Source organism: Myodes glareolus, chromosome 25, assembly GCF_982192425.1.
Source record: "Myodes glareolus chromosome 25, mMyoGla1.1, whole genome shotgun sequence".
Taxonomy (NCBI): Eukaryota; Metazoa; Chordata; class Mammalia; order Rodentia; family Cricetidae; genus Myodes; species Myodes glareolus.
Window position 1 is genome coordinate 5,717,180 of NC_142050.1, and position 17,985 is coordinate 5,735,164.

The window sequence follows — 17,985 nt, forward strand, 5'->3', positions numbered from 1 at the left end:
AAGGAAAAGAATCGTAAGATAAAATAGTACGAAAAAGTATTACACTGAGATAAATTAACCATTGTTTTCTTCTTTGGAAATGAAGCCCAGCTTGATGTGCGAAATACGCTTCTGCTGTCATCCTTTCTTCTTCTGGATTGAAAACAAACCCCAAATCCAAACCTCTCTGTACTCAAGACTGCTTTTCTTGTCCATTGTTTTTGTGGAGCAGCATTTAGCTTCCCATTCTTGCATGTTTTATTTTGTTTTAAAAACACCATGGTTTCCAAGGCCCTTTCCTTCCTCTTTACCTTTTTTTATTTTTCTTAAACCTCATGGAGTTCCTTTTAAAACTGGAGACATTCATCATTTTCCTCTTGATTATTTTCTTTTCCTCAAGATCCTAGTTCCCTCATTCTTTCTCAGATTTGTACCAGAGACAAAATGCCCAATTTTCCATCTTTGTTCCTTGCCGCTTTTCTATATGCATTCACATCCCCTTAGCCGTGATTTCACTCCACCATGCTTTGCAGTTGGGATGGTTGCTGAATTTCCCCCACTGTTGCCCTAGTCAAGAGGGCAACCATGTTGTTCCCACAATGCCCCAGAATGCTAGCAAAGGAAGAGCATCATGGTCATGTCCTTCGTTAGCCACACCACCAAGATGATGGAATTAAACACCACTGAGAGGGTAGACTCATCACGCTATGCTTATAGGAGGAATTGCAGCAATTTCCCAAATCTATCTCTTTATTGAACTTCTCCGGAGGATAGTGCTCATTTTTCAAGGTTATTGGTTTTTCCTTTCTATCACAGGTATAAAAAGTCCATACAGGAGAATAAGTTTAGTGGATTGTAAGCACAGAAAACTGGTGTGCATGTTCCACCTGCTCTACTCTCTCTTCAGTGTAGACCAGGCTGCTGGGTAAGGGGAAACCAGCATTTCCAGTTAATTGACTGAATGTGTGTTTCTTTGCAAAGACCTGAGCTTCTTTAAGTTCATCCTTTTTAAAAAATAATCTAAATTATGTAGTGTTTTTTCTAAAATATGACCCCTTTCTCCCTCAGTTTCCTATTACAGTTCACACACAATTTCTCTTGAGGTTTGATAGAGTCTAATTTTCTTCATTATTCAATTTGGTTCCTGTTAAGTGAGACAGTCATTCACTGACAAGAAGAACATTTAAATTTTGGCAAATAAGTTCATTAGTATTCAGAAAGCTTTGGAACCCTCATATTTAATAAACCTTTCCATTACAGAGTAAGGAATCATGCTAAATAGTCAAACAAATTAGCAACGGGGCCACCAAGAGCACGCATTCACCCCTCCTAAGGCTGATGTCCCAGTTTATCAGTTCCTGTCAATCATTAAAGTAAGAAAGATGGAACTTGCAAATACATACAAGGAGCCATAACTTCTCATTCTTTCCATCTTACCTAAACAGAAGAGTTTTATTTTTCTTTTCTCTTGAGGGATAAAGAAAATACATATATCTAAGCTGCCTTCCGGTCGGTGGCTGGAACTACAGCACCCCATACCATAAATGAGAAGCAGGAAGAGCAATGCATCATCTCTCCTTTCTGTCTTCACAGAGCTAGCATTCACCCTTGGAAGCGTGAAAATGTTCACCAGACTGTCCTCTTCATTAGAACGCTTAGAATGACATGAGTTTACTGATTCTTCTTCCACATGAAAGAGGGAGTGCCGCACAAAAATATCGGAAAATGAGCTGGGTTACATGACTGTAATCCCAGCCAGCTACACGTATGAAGGCAGAAGAGTCAAAAGTTCAAAACCAGCCTCAGTCACAAGGCCAGTTTGGGATACCTGTGACTCTGTCTGAAAACACAAACATTTTTACTATTTTTTTCAGACAATATTTTTTTATCATGTACTTTCAACTCCACCCAGATCCTCCCCACCTCCCTACCCATCCAACTTCCTGTTATTTCTCTTTTAAAAGAAATGAAAAGCAACAACAAAAACAAAAATCAAAATATACAAACTAAAAAAGAAAGAAAATAAAAAAGACAAAAAATTATCAAAACAAAACAAAAACGGTACAATAGACATGAATTAAAAATGATATTTGAATATTTTATAATTACTTAAGTTGTTTTCTTTCATTTATTTTGTTTATCTTGGCCCCTTGTTTCTCTAGCTCCTATCAGAAAAGTTTATTTCATGAATTTTATATTGTTTTTTATATAATTGCCAGGTAGAAAATGAAGACAAGAAGAAAAGACAAATATTATCCTTGGTAGTGATAAACACCTACATAAAGAAACACAATAGAGTGGTTGAGGATTTGGTTCAGCGGATAAGAGCACTGGCTGCTCTTCCAGAGGACTTGGGTTCAATTCCCAGCATTCACATGGCAGTTCACAACTGTCTGTAACTCCAGTTCAAGAGGACCCTACACCTTCAAACAGATATAGACAGAAGCAAAACACCAGTGCACAAAAATAAAAATAAATAAACTATTTAAAAGAAAGAATTGTGTTGCAGTTTAAAGAAAAAAGAAAGGAAATACAGACAGTTAGAGCCTTTATTTCATAGGAAAATGTAGACATTACCAGAGCTGGCTATTCCTTGACTTGAATAGAAAAAAAAAAAACTGAAAGTCAAGAGTGATTCATTTTACCACTTAAGTCATTAAATTGAAACGCTAAGTCATTCCTTATAATAAAAATGTTCAAAACAAATAGTATATGTCAACAGCTCTGAACATGAAATTTCATTGTTTTATGTATCCATAAAATATGCCCTGGATTTAGAGACAAGTATTCAGTGGACTTGTTGATTGCTAAAAGGATTCCCAATGAGGTCAGAGATCACAGCAACATTTTTGTCTGATTAGCATTTTCCATTCTTTTTTAAGAAGTGACAAGCCGTGGGGATGACACAGAGAAACACAGTGCATAGAGAGTATATCTATTTATTGAGAAGTATTTGGGTTTAGATTTTCTCTACCTGATCAAGGATGGGCTGCAGGGAGTAGCATATTCATTGTTCTACACAGGCTGGAGGGTGTGCACATATCCTAGAAGTAAAAGATTCCTCTTCCTTACACCTGCAGAAAGTTCTTGTTGTGGTAACCCTGGGTCTGAGTGGTTACTTGGATATGAATCTTAGGGTTCAACAAAATTGCTTAGTCAGTATGAGGCACTTGCTTGCAGGTGGTTACCTAGAGGGTGCCACAACACACTGTAACTGGTTCCCTCTAAAGAAAATGCCAGAAGGTAAAAGGGGAAAAGAAGAATCTCTGGAAAAGTGAAGGGAGTCTGGGATCAATGTGAGGTTCATTGCGTATCTCCAAACCCAACACACACCTGACCATAGTACAGAGCATGAGCTCCATAGGGTGTGGACAAAGGACAGAAGCAAAGGCAGCAAGCAACAGTGAAGGAGGACATAGAGTTAGCATCTTCTTAACTCTAGAGAAGAACTCGACAGTACTTAAAAACTGATAAAACAAAGCCGGGCATGATGGCACATGCCTTTAATCCCAGCACTTAGGAGGCAAAGGCAGGAGGATTTCTATAAATTCAGGCCAGCTTGGTCTACAAGAGCTAGTTCCAGGACAGGTTCCAAAGCTACAGAGAAACCCTGTCTCGAAAACGAAAAATAAAAGTTGATAAAACAGATATTCCCTCCATAAAAAATAAATAAAAGGTTTATCTAACTGCTGAATATATATGATCCAGCAACTGAAGTCAGGGTGTTTTGAAACTGACCACTGTAGCCTGGGGGCCTGATGTAAGACTTTCTGAGCTAGAAGGGGTTTACAGCCACTCAAGAGACATCTGCAGGGAATGGGAAATGGCTTGCTTACAGTCACATGGCTTTTTAGTATTAGAAGAAGAAGAAGAAGAAAAAGAAGAAGAAGAAGAAGAGGCTGGAAGGAAGGAGAGAGAGGGCAGGAGGTAGAAAGGAAGCAAGGAAAGAAGGAAGCAAGAAAGGAAGGAAGGAAGAAGGGAAGGAAGGGATTAAAACCAAGGTGTCAAAGTTTCCCAGCCCAGTGTGTTTCATACTGTAGTTTCCCCCATAGAATAGAAGCAATAGTTGGTTCTGAATCCCATCCCTTCTTGTTTTCTGGTCCAAATCATTTCATATTTCCCACTCCAGAAGCCCTGTAAACCTCAAGCACTTCCCCTGTCGTCCCTGGACTTTTGCTAGGGAATAGCAGTCTGTATTCACAGATTGGTTTTAAAATGTAGGCTTAGAGGTGCTTGGCCACTGACCACGACTACAGCACTGGGAACTCCTCCCCAGCTAGAGGCCTGCATTCAAGAACATCTCTGTGGCCGCACACATGCTTTTCAAATGGACAGGGACATTAAAGTGTAAGCTCCATGGGGAAAGAACCATGTCTACATCTCCTAGTCTCTCAAGAGTCTATGCTGTATTTAGCTGGTTGCTAGGTTGCCATATATGACCAGTAGTGCGTGCTTCATGGTACCAATCATGTTCCATAATGCTCTCTTCTGCATAATTAGCAATGTCATGTTTCAATCAAATATTTCAAATGAATTCAGTCCCACCCTGTGATTCTGTTCCTCTAATTAACTCAATACAGCATGTCACCACCTGGTCTACAGACAAAAAGTTCAAGAGGGTTTGAACTATTCTTACCATGGACTTTTATCCTACAAGATAGTCAATGTCTTCCAGATCAAAAGTGCAGACCTACGGTGCAGAGAAACAATATAGAGACTAATGGGTTGTTGTCTCTTACTAAGGGACAAGCGCTGAGCAGGACCACTGAGATACTCAGTCTCTCTGAATCACAGTCCAGCAGGAACGCTCGGATTATACAACCCGGTAGGGACAACACAGGAGCCCTGCAGTAAATTCTTCCAAATTTAACCATTTCTCACTCTCAGCTTCTAAAGAACTGTCAAACTGTTCTCCCCCTTCCACGTAACTCGTTTTCTTCTTCTTCTCTCTGGATCTGACAGCACACTGTTGACAGTTGGCACTCTAAGAGGTCAGTCCTTCCACCTGCTGTCCGCTGCTTCATCTATGAGCTGCCCCTACTGAGTGCCTCACTGGGGTGAAGAAAGTGAAGAAAGAAACACAGAGGGGAACTGCAGTTGATAAGACTGGACGACCATCCTTGGAGTCTTCTTGAAGTCGGTGTTCAGGGACCACTGTTCAAGGGGATCCAGAGCAGTGGCAAAGTAATCTAGGGGAATGCTCTTCCAAAGGAGTCGGCTACTTCTGGTTCTCAGCAGCTGTAAATTATAAATCAAAGATTACAAAGTTAAGCCCACAGAACAAGTGAGGATCTTGGTAAATACATGGCTGAAGCAAAACCCGATGAAGGATTCTTTGCCTTTTAAGTGAAGTCTGTGGTTTTCCAGACAATGGAGGAGGCTATAGGAACAGAAAATATACCTAAATATCCTTGCTTCCTTCCTCAATGTTGGAGTACCAGAAAAAAATAAAAAAGAATACTTATAATAAAATCCAAGTGAATCTGCATGCATAATGTTTATAATATAAGTTATTATATTAAAGGGACATAAGAGAATGAGGAAAGACTTCAGGAGTGCAAAACTGTCGTGTGATGCTGCGTGGAGTTCACCCAAGCAGAGTACTGTCGGACCAGTGAAGAGCCAAGCATATGATAATATTTAGGGACAAACTTCGATTGAGATCCCACGAAAAGTCAGAAGCACACTAACCCAAGTCTTGTTTAATTCCTGGGCAATTGATAAGATTAGTTCCCAGAGTCATTGACAAAATAGGACAGAGTGATCCTCTCTGAAAGGTAAGTCTAGGTGAAGGGTTTCTACCTTAGAGACCGTCCACCAATATCCTCAAAGGCGTTATACTACAGTGTCATCACCTTGGTATTGAGGAAATGACCAACCCCTTGCTGTGACCACCTGTTCCCTTTTTAGAGTCCAGGAACCCAGAACCCATCTTACATTAAATTCTTCACTCTAGTTTCTCTAGTATGACAGCAGTTAAATGGAAAGTTTTCCAGTCACAAGATCTTTATTTTTTATATTAGAGTTATTATATTAACAATTGTTTGCAAATCTTGGCAACACATACCTTTGATATCAGCAATTGGGAGACAGAGGCAGATAGATCACTGTAAATTCAAGGCCAGCCTGGTCTCTTAGCAAGTCCCAGGTCAACCAGGGCCACAAAGATTCTGTCTCAAAAAAAACAACAAAGCCAGGCAGTAGTTATAGTGGCATGGCATTTAATCCCAGAACTCAGAAGGCAGAGCCCGGTGGAACTCTGTGACTTTGAGGCCAGCCTGGTCTACAGGAGAGTTCCGGGAGAGCTAGGGCTACATAGAGAAACCCTGTCTCAAAACTTTGCCCTCCCCCCAAAAATGTAAATGTGGTGGTTTGGATGAGAATGGCCCCCATATGCTCAAATGTTTGCATGCTTGCTTTCTAATTGATGGAATTGTTTTAGGAAAGATTGGGGTGTGGCCTTGTTGAAGATGTGTCACTGGGGATGGTCTTTGAAATTTCAAAAGCCTAGCACTCATGCAAGCTCTCTCTCTCCCTCTCTTCTTCTCTCAGCTACTGTTGCAGCACCATGCCTTCCTGCCTGCTGCCATCACTATGCTGATCATGGACTTTACTACCCTCTGAAGCTGTCAACAAGCCCCCAGTTAAATGTTTTCTTTTGTAAGTTGTCTTGGGCATGTGGCTGCTTCCCAGCAAGAGGATAGTAACCAAGACAGTGACACTAGGTCTCCCATAAGATATCGACAGTTTGTAAACAGAACTTTCACAAATGAAAGTCTACATTAGCAGAATCTGAGGAAAACAAGAAGGAAGAGACAAAGGTGCAGGGAAAGCAGGGGTCTCTACATGCTTCCTGTTTCATCTCACCAGACGTACAATGAAACCAAACAGCTGCCAAGACAAGTCTGAGAAAAGGTCCTCTTCCAGAGCACATAGAAGACGTGGCTCCTGAAGAATTGATGTCTAGAGAGAAACTTGCACTCCCAGAGCCTTCCCTAGTGAGATTTCTCAATTGAAAAGCAGTGAGCTAGAGGGTAATGGCTTAATCAGCATTACCCAGGGGCTGACTAAAAGACGAGGCCACAGCTAAACCCAGATCTTCCAAATCCCAGCTCACAGTAAGGCCCAAGTTAACTCTCAAGAGCACTACACAGCTTTTATGGGGGGGGGGGGGGGACTGAGAGAGAGAGAGAGAGAGAGAGAGAGAGAGAGAGAGCATCCTTTTCAGTTCAGAGCAGCATATTGGTGTTATCTGGCTATTAACTTTTCTTTCCTGGACAACATCCTGGCCTGGTGTATCTGTGACTTTGCATGAGAATCCGCATACTTATAAGTTCCTGGGAGACTCTGGCATTCTGTGTGAAGGGACCATCTCATAGTGAGCACCAGAAGATCTCTGTGAGGAGGATGTTCTAGGGGATCATCTGAGCCCAAATACCTCAAGACTTGTGAACTAGTCTTCCATCCTGCACTAAGTCCCAGCTGTATGTGTGGTCATTTGCAGGGGTGGACACTAAGATGAACAAAGAAAATGCCCTCTGTTGTAAAATCTGCTAAGACTAAGGCTATGTAGCTCAGTGTCCCCTAGTCTAAGGCCCTGGGATCTGTCCTCTACAATGCAAAGAGAAGGAAGAGAATGACCAGGAGGCAAAGAGAGGAGAAAGAAGATCACACCCAAACACTTGGAAAAGGGTATTTGAGAGCTGAAGAATGACTTAGTTGGTAGAGGGCTTTCTGAGGAAACATAGGCACCTGAATTCAGAGCCCCAGATTCATTTCAAAGCCAGGCACGGTGGCACATGTATAATCCCGGGGCTGCAGAGGCAGAGGTGGACTTGAGCCAGCCTTATTGAATCTGTGAGATCCAGGGTCAGGGAGATTCTCTCAAAAATAAGAGGAAGAGCAGAAAGTAGCCAACACCAACTCCTAGCCTCCAGACTCTCCCACACCCATGTGTATACATACACACACACACACACACACACACACACACACACACACACACATGCATATACCACAGCCGGGGCAGGAGGGGGGGAGGTGCAGAAATAGAGCAATGCTGTTGAGAAGAAACATGGATTAGTGTCGTATAAACATATTCAATACAACCACAATTTCCCAGTCCCTGACAGGCAGAATCTCTTTTGTAAATTTGTAAATCCTAAGTCACCAAGCCTGAGACTGTGGTCTCATGAGCCTGAGCCAGAGCCTGGAAACTGTGTTTCTCCTGTCTCTTAGATGGAGCTTCTGCAGCCAGTTACAGGCAGGCGTGTGAACCTTACACTTGAACAGTGAATTGTAAAGCTTTCTAGTCATATCTCAATTATTTAAAAACCCATAGAGAAGTATGGGTGCCACATATCATGTGCAAATGGGTTATCCAGCTCCCTGGGTCTTTATGATTCCCAGGTGCCATCCTCTTTGCAAGGGGCAGGAAAGCTGAGTGGTAACATCAAGACCACTTATTTGTCAGACACTTAGTAAGGGACCAGTACCCAAGACACAGAGTACAAATTTGTTGCTGTACCATGGCATGTGAGACAAAGATGTGACTGATACTACTGTGCTGTTGTTATTACTAAGATTTTAAACATCTCATGCTGGGAGGTGGTGGCGCACGCCTTTAATCCCAGCACTTGGGAGGCAGAGGCAGGCGGTTCTCTGTGAGTTCGAGGCCAGCCTGGTCCACAAGTGTTAGTTCCAGGACAGGCTGCAGAGCTACAGAGAAACCCTGTTTCGGAAAAAAAAAAAAAAATCCCCAAGTGGAAGCTTAAATTGTCTGGGAAGACACAGATAGGAAACAAAAGGCCCTTTTCTCCAAATCATGCCTCTCATGGATCTGACATTTCTACCATGGAATCTGGAAACAAACTAATAACAGCAATAGCACTTCCCATGCTTGTTCCAATCCGCTGCATTCTCTGCACAGATTATCTTAGACAATCTTCACCAAAACCCTGCTGGGTGCTCACTCTCTCCAGTTCACTTATGTGGAAACTGAGGCAGAGAGCGGTTAAGTGGTTTCTCCAAAACTGCACAACTAATGTTGGATGAAACCGGTATCGGAACAGAGATGCTTAATGCCAAACCACTTAGATATCCAAACCAGGATGCCTCCAGAGAGGGTAATACTAGAATAACGTCTGCCCCTCCTGCTCAAATGCTTTTTTATGTATAAAATAACACCAGCCCATGTCTTATTTATCTATAGCAATGTAGTATAACCCCACACACTCTCTGTTGGTTTGTTTTTTATTTCTGTTATGTTTTAGGGAAGAAATCTTACTCTCTATTTCACTCTTGCCTGAACTTTCCTCTAGCCCAGGCTGATCCCAAATTCACAATCCTCTGGCCTCTGCTTCCTGAGTGCTTAGATCAAAATCTCTCTTAAACACAAAGCATAAAGTGGTGATAAGCAGAAAGTGACACTTTATCTCACTGTTGGTGATGCTAAAGGACACAGACAGAGCTTTGGAAGGCTGGAGAGCGTCCACGCTATCAAAAGCGGCCGCCATGATGGAACTACCACCCCCGCTTTAAAACCGTGGAGACAGCAGCACTACCATAGTTTCTGAGCGGAAGCCAGTAATCAAGATTTTCATAATTTTTTAAATTTGCTTTTTAAAAGATAACAAAAAATTGGGAAAATTGAATTTGGCCTGTGTCAGCCACTGCTTCCACCCATTCTGTGGAGCTGAGATGTAAGATGTAAGATAATGTAAGAAGAGAAGATAGATATAGATAGATATGATAGAAGAGAAAAATGAGTCAAGAATGGGAGGGGTACAAAAGGACTTGAGGGTTCTGTCTTCTTCAAGTCAGGGAAAGCCAGAGGTCTGGTTGCTTTGTTTTGTTAAAGAAGGAAAATGGATCAGATTGGGAGGCAACTCTGGCAAAGCCTTGAAGGCAAACAGCTAGAAAAGCTGGCTGAAGGAGAGATAAGAGGCAAGCCCAAGGCAGCTGCTGTTGTAAGTAGGAATGGCCATAGCAGAATGCAATGGTCAACAACAGCAGAGATTTTCCCAAATAAATGAGGGATTTATAAATGAAGTCCAGAAGACTCCACATATTCTCTTTTGTATATCTAGAATATCACCTGATTTTAGGAAGATTTACTGTGATCTTGAGGAGAGGGCAGTTAACGTAAGTGAGAAAGAGGGCGAGGAAAGCAGGGAGGTTGCAGGGTAAAATGTGTGTGGAGCTTGTCTTGGCATATAGAAAGGAAAGAAAATGTTCTTGGCTCAGGAGGAGACAGCTTTCAAACTGCCTAGAAAAGCAAATGTGAATGAGAGGAACTCCACGAACACATATGAGGAGGTCAGGCATTAAGAAATTAGGGAGAAATGTGGGAAGTCAGCAGGGGAAAAAATAAGCAGGCAGTGAACAGTATGCTGAAGTCAGAGTCAACGCAGGGAGCAGCAAAGGCGTCTGAAAGCGCGGTGTCAGGAGGGCTCCACGGAGATTGCTTTAGCAGAGGCGGAACTCAAGATCGCAGACCACAGTGCGGGTATTTATGAGGGGCAGAGCTACAGGAGCCAAAATAGAGGGAAAGATGTTGGTTTCTGGAGACCAATGGGGAAAGATGAGTCTTAGAGATGTCAGAAAGGAAAATATGACAGGATTTTGGAATATCCTCAAAGTGAAAAATAAAGCTTATTCTGTAGAAAAGAAATACAAGTCCTCTCTCCACAAGCGCTTGAAGAGCAGCCCTGAGGAGAGCCAAGGATAACACCAAAACTACATTCCAACTGCATGAGGAAGAGGCTGAAGTTACCAGAAAGCCCAGAAGGGAAGGAAGAGAAGATTGCCGTCGTCACCAGGCCTCCTTCGTATTGGCTATCACATCACCCAAACCGGAATAAGGTTTCAACAGAACTAACTTTTCCAGGGATAATCTTGCCATGGCCCACAGAATTCTGCTGGATTGCAGCAGGCAGGAAGAGAGAAGAAAATGGGCAGGACCTTCACTAGCCATATGGTCCAGAGGTAAAAAGGACCGCCAGCAGAAAGTAACATAGCATCCTACCTCAAAGTGTTAAGCTGGACATTGGAAAAGGAAAAGAATACATGAAGGCCGGAAGAGGCCACAGCACCGGGTAAGCAGGGACTAGCACTGACCTGTCAGCGCTGGGCTCCCTGGCATCCTGCCCACTCTTTCCCATGTACATCCCATGATAAAGTCACATCATTTGTCCAGAAACAAAAGCTGCAGTGCCTATGTAAAGCTTGGTGACAGGGTTAGGTCTTAGTTGGATCTACAGCTATCTGCACTTGGTTTGTTTGGAGCCTGTCTTACCGTGTTGTCCACTTCTGAGCTGCAGTGATGCTGGATCCCAGTGACCTCAGTCTCCAGAGTCCTGTCCAAGCCAGCCTGGGCAGGACTTATGCATTATCCACTAAACAGACTGCTGGACTCTGGTCCTGACTTTCACCTACTGAAGGCTTGCTAACCCAGACTCTCCAATTTCCCATCAAATTCGTCATCTGAATGACACCTTGCTCCTGTCCTCTTGGTAAATTCTTTTGACACTAGATAGAGAGCAAACTCTTTGGCACACCCTTCAGAAACTCTTCAGGAGCTGGCCGGCTCACTCACCAAGCCTCATCTCAAGTTCTCCTTCCTAAAGGTGTCAATTCAGTGGCTCAGGGTATAGTTAAGTTCCTGGAATGTGATGGGTGGTGTTGCCACCGGCCTTTAATCCATGGGTGGTGTTAAAAGGACCGGCCTTTAAGCATTCTGGAGGGAGGCAGAAGCAAGCGAATTTGATCTCTGTGAGCTCCAGGCCAGCTTGGCCTACAGAGTGAGTTCGAGGCCAGTCAGGGTTACACAGAGAAACTCCGTGGGGGGAGGGAGCTGGCATGCATCTTGTTTATTTTCCCCTCCAGCCTTTTGCATCTTCTCCCTGACCTCTCACCTTCCTTGTCTGCAACTTAGGCTGCTATTGCTCTCACCTTCACAAAACAACATTCTTTCCTGCAGTCTTCTCTACCTGTTCTAAGGTCTCCAAACCCCTTCCTGTTCCTACCCTGGTTGTCTTGGAATCCATTGTACCTACCATGTGCCTTGACAGGTCATACACATTTGCTTTGAAGTGGGTGAATAAATCCAGTAGAGTGGGGATATAAGTGATCACTAAATCAAATTCTCAGAAACCTGCCCCTGAATATTTAAAAAAAAAACAAAAAAACAAAAAAACAAGGTCTCCCTATGTAATCACAGGCTGACCTTTGGTTTGTGATGCTCCTGCTTAAGCCTTCCAAGTGCTGAGTGAGGTATGGTGTACCACCACATTCATTTTTCAAAAAATCTATTTATTTATTCATTTATTTATTTTATTTGTACATTGGTATTTTGTCTTCATGTATATTTGTATACCCCATGAGTGTCAAATGTCACCTATGGAAATGGCTTCCAGATAGTAGTGAGCTCCCATTTAAGTATAGGACTGAACCCCAGGTCCTCTGGAAGACTCTTTTTCTGTTTTGGTTTGGTTTGGTTTTTTAAGACAGGGTTTTTCTGTGAAACAACTCTGGCTGTCCTGGAACTCACTCTATAGACCAGGCTAGCCTGGAATTCACAGAGATTTGTCTGTCTCTGTCTCCCAAATGCTGATATTAAAGGCATGCATTCCCACCACCTGGTCCAACCAAGGTTTTAACACCTAGCCATTGACATCTGTAATTTACCATCCATTGCCAAAGATTTGTTTTGTTTGTTTGTTTTGTTTGTTTTGTTTTGTTTTGTTTGTTTGATATTTCAAACAACTCACTAACAATTCACAGAACATGTGCCCTATGTGTTTTCTGTGGTCTGGATTATGCATAGTTCCAGAAGCAAAGCTAGCTTCTTGGCCTAGAGTAGAAGAGAGATCTTAATTTTTGTCACCTTGACACAATCCATAGTCTCTTTAAATTTTTTCAGGATGACCTAGAAAATGCTTGACAATCTGCGAAAGACTTAGAAACTATTATCTGGTCACTTAATCACTAGAACCTACAAGATCTCAAGCGTCTTAATAGTTGACACTAAATTTTGTGTATTATCATCACAGAGTCCAGCATAATTGCTGACAATATAAGAATGGGCTTAAATTAAATGGATAAGTGAACAAATGAGCAATCAAACCAAGACAAGTCTTGGATTAAACGTTTGAATCTGGCCAGGCATAGTGTCGCACACCTTTGATCTTAGCCCACAGGAAGCAAAGATAGGCCGATTACTGTGAGTTCAAGGCCAGCCTGGTCTACAGAGCCAGTTCCAGGACAGCTAGGGCTGTTACACAGAGAAAATCTGTTTTGTTTAAAAAACAAACAAACAAACAAAAAACAAAAAAAAAACAGAAAAAAAAATCTGGGTCAGAGCCTCAGCAGGGATCTCCATTATTACACCAACAGACAACCCAGTGACACAGTTCCCAAGAAATCAGTCCTTTAGAAACACACACACACACACACACACACACACACACACACACGACTTGGCTTGATGTAATTGTTTATTTGCTCACTTATTCATTCAATTTAAGGCTGTGCTTATATGTCAGTTATTATGCCGGACTCTGGGATGCCCGATGACCAAGTCTATAAGATACAGAGTCAGTGCAAGAAACATGGGGCAGAGTTTAGATGGGATGAGACCAGGTTTTTTTCTGTGCCCTAAGGCTCAGGACACTGGGGAAAGGCACATTACACAGCCACTGAAATGGCCCCATCTAGCCCCCACATTCCCTACTCGTCCATTGAGGCACACCATAGACCATATTTACCAGTAGATAGTAGACAGACTGGTAAAGTATCCACCACACACTTTCAGAATCTATTAATGAAACTCTTTGGTGACATAGTATTTTAGATGTGTATCAATAGTAACTATGAATAATGTCTAATTAAACAAAGGTATTTGTCTAGTTCCTAAACCTTTCAAAACATCAGCAGAAATATTTAAACAGCATCTTCATGCACACACACACACACGCGCACACACACACACACACACACTTTGAAATTTACCTTCTGCCAACTTGTTAGTTATTTGAATAAACGTTATTTCTGCTGCATGTTTTAGCACCAAATAGTACCTTGAAGTCAGTTTGAAAACCTTTATCGAAGTTGGAGTACGGTGTTATTTTGACACTAGACAGTCCTTTGCTTTTGTGTGGGATCACCGTGTTGCCTGAACAGTGTATGATTTTGCTTTCGTGCAGACAATCAGCAGGTCATTAGTGTACCATACAAATCGCCCTGGACTCAGGATGGAACCCTGGGGGACTGAAGCCATACTAGGCTGGAGAGTAGATACAGTGTTGCTGACAGTTACCTCTGATGGCAGTTAAAAGGTATGATTACAACCACATGACAACTTAATATATCAGATCCCTGAGCTGTTCACATGACAAATTCTGATTAATAGTGTCAATAATCACTGTGAATTTTTAAGTTCTGTGAAGCACCCCATTTTATCCTGCCACTAGAGCATAAAACTGCACAGTTATTTATTAAATAAATGTTTTTTACTCTTTTTCTCCTATTGGTTTTACAAGTTCATGTACATGAGTTTACTGAGATACAGGAAGTGAGTTTTTCTGAATATTTAGAAAGTTCAGGATGCAGTTTTTGAGTAAGAAAATAAGTATGAGCTATACTGAAAGTCCATATATAAAGTGGAATTTTCCATCTTTACACATATACACCCGTGAGTACACACACACGGGGGGGGGGTCTATTTCCATCCACATCTGGTGATGATGTGGGCATAATGAAAAGATTTCAGAGTCCCTCCAGAAAGCCCTTAGACTACAAGTAAAGTACCCTACATCTAGTAAACCCATCTTAGATAGATCTCCCATATGGCACAGTCCTGTTTTGCTTTATTCCAACAAATTGGTCCATGGATTCCTCTCACAGCTGTTGCTACTATTGTTTATGATCCACTGAAGCCTGGCAACACTCCAGAGGACAATGTGTAACAGATTTAGGATATCCCATCCCCGAGCTGTGTGCACATGAAGTGATGTCAGCCATGAGGAGGCCCGAACACACAGGAAATGTAAGGGAAGGACACGGAAGGACTAATGGAGCAAGAGGACAAAGAAATTTAATCATAGTTATCAGGACACTGAGTGTGAGGAGAAAAATCAAAGTTGGTTTCTAGCCAGATTACCACCTAGGCAATACAGATGTTGACCAAGTTAGAAAACAAATACATACTTTGTTCTGAGAATCTCCCCTCCATTATTCTGCATCTCTGCTTGGTTTGACATGAGGAACACTGGTACCCCTGCCTGCACTGGTACTGAAGGAAGAGAGGGCTCCAGCTGTGGGTAGTGAACTGGGAGCCTTCCTCAAGCAGTGTCCCTGCTGCAGCAACACTTAGAAAGTTTACTTCGCACATCACATAAACACTACCAATCTGGAAAAGGAAACATGGTTTTCTTAATTATGACTTCAGTTCATGGGCTTTGTATGTTCTGGAAGTTTCCTCCTTCATGTATAACATCTATACATAACAACAGTTACTTTTTTGTTTTGCAATGGCACTCCTGGAATTAGTCCATCTTGTCAATGCACTAGAAAGTAAGCAAGCAAGTTAAAGTCGTGCTTAAGAAGAAGCCCATTTCACAGCAAATCTCAGATTGAATTCATATGTTTAAAACAACTTTACAGCCATCACCAAGAAATGGGTCTGGGATTAACAATTAGCAGTATTCACAAACTATCAGTTATTATTCCCAATATGTAGAGGTAATCTGAGCTCTTCTGCTTTGTCTGCGTGAGTCCCCGGTGATGCAGGAGAATTGTCTGTATTCTGTCAATCATATTTTAATAAAACGCTGATTGGCCAGGCAGGCAGTATAGGAAAAGCCAGACAGGAAGTAGAGGTGGAGCAAAGAGACTGGGAGTATTCAGGGAAGCAGGAAGCTCCCTCCCCAGTTCTGCCCAGACCACCGGAGAGGAAAGATGTAAGCTGCCCCGCTGGAAAAGGTACTGAGTCATGTGCTAACGTAGATAAGGATAATGGGGTAACATAAGTTATAAGAGCTAATAAGTAGCCTTACCTAATGGGCCAATCAGTTTATAATCTTATGGAGTCCTGTGTGTGATTTTCCTTGGGAGTTGCCGCCTGTGGGGTACCGGGCAGGATAGATACCCCAACAAGCCGGCCCTTCAAGTTACACCCCGGGACCTAGTTCCACAGCACTTTGAGTTGATCAACACCATCTTCAGGCTTCCAACAGTTTCCCTTCCTAGAAGTTTCCTTCTCAGTCCCATTGTCCCTTCAATCTCTGGCAAGAACGTTACAAAATTTAGAAGAAAAGACCACCTGCTCTGCATTGCTTTGCAATTCCTGTTTGCAGCTTAGGGCTCACTCTTCCTCACTTCTCTCTTTTGCCGTGGTCTTTCCCTCCCCAAGGCTTTGGGTATTTAAGGTTCTCATTTTCTACACTCTCAGGAAAAAGAGGATGATTTTAAAAACAGAGGACAGGCTGAGGAGAGCAAGCTACCATGAAAAGATAAGCGCTTTGGAGATCCTCAAGCCACGCCTCTCAGCTTCTGTTCCTGTGACTGGCTGCACATTCTAGAAAGGCTAAACTGCGGAAGCCAGTGGGGAGAGAGACTGCTGGAGAAGACCCACGTGGAGGTCTCCCTTCCTTCCCCACAGCTTATCTGCTGAGGTCTTCACTCTCCTGGAGAGACTGAATCCGTTGCAAACTTTTAAAGTGAATAGAAGGAATAAATGATATAAATTAAATTCCCATTTACAAAAGCAAAAATCAAACAACACCAGCACACACACACACACACACACACACACACACACACACACCACACACACACACACACACACACACACACACACACACGAGGCGGGGGGAGGGTATACTTCCCCAGGGCCTCCTCATTCACTACTCAAGGGTTTTCCATTGTGCCCTACCCACTCACTCTTCCAGGCCAACACATACCACCAGATCTACCTCACACCTTAACTTCTGGCTGAGCCAGGAGAGCACTGGAAGTTTGGGGGCAGGGCCAGGAATCCAGCAAGGCCTCAGGCAGTAGGCACAATCACCTCCTGCTCAGTGCTGGAAGCTCATGACCTCTAAAAGCACCCCTGGAAAGTTGGGTGAGAGGGGCAGCTGGAAAGAGACAGTTTGGGTTGACACAAGGCAGGCTTCACTCATCTCCCCCCAAGCTCTGGTCCTGGCTACACTGTCAGAAGGTGTCAGAATGTCCTAATCCCGAGTCCCAGCTTCCGGTTAAACCAGAACCTGGACGTCCAGAGAAGGGTCCAGGAATGTGACCAGCCAGGTGACATTGCTGTCACGGTTCTCATCACTGCTCCATGAATGGATTCCAAGCCATCGAACAGTGTTTGTTAAGGAAATACTCAGAAATTCTGTTTAAAAAAGAAAATCTTCTGTCCCAGTCTTTGATACGAACAATCAGTAATGACCACCATTTGTTGAACACTTCCTACACATGGGACTCCACTCTGTGTAATAGGTCACTTAATCCTAACAACCACCCTATGCAGTGGGGACTGTAATTATCTCTCCTTTACATACTACACAACTGAATTGGAAAGGTAAAATTACTTAATCCCAGCTACTAAAAAGATCCAGAATTCTATAGCAGCTAAAGCGGACACTTCACATGTCTAGCCAAATTGTATAGAAAACCAAAACTTTGACAACATTCTTCCTGGACAGGACTTTAAGGATCTTTGACCTTGTTTGGTTAAGGAATAGAATTCAGTAGCAGGAGAGTTTACCTCTGTCTCTCAAGGTGCCTGAGGCCAGAAGTAGATAGAAATCAGATAAGCAAGTGGCAGAGATAATCCACTTTCAAAACAGAATTGGAGGGGGCGGGCAAGTGAATGTGCATTCTTGGCTCAGTCTCCCCCAGAGCTGACTTTTCTTGGAGAAAAGCATCTCCCTTCTCTTGCAGGAGCAACCAAAGGATGAAATAGCAGGGATGAAGCAAAATGAGTCAGCAAGTAAAGACTCT

At 42.7% G+C, this 17,985-nt stretch overlaps 1 long non-coding RNA gene across 2 annotated transcripts in view; it reads right to left on the reverse strand.

Annotated features, from left to right (window-relative positions):
* Nucleotides 1-2,510: 2,510 nt before the first annotated feature.
* The window catches only part of LOC148117808 (uncharacterized), a 46,434-nt gene continuing 30,959 nt past the window's right edge, over nucleotides 2,511-17,985 (reverse strand). For both annotated transcript variants that reach the window (XR_015736639.1, XR_015736640.1), the window contains exon 2: nucleotides 2,511-5,217. This is a non-coding gene — a long non-coding RNA (uncharacterized LOC148117808). The remainder of the gene's footprint in view (nucleotides 5,218-17,985) is intronic.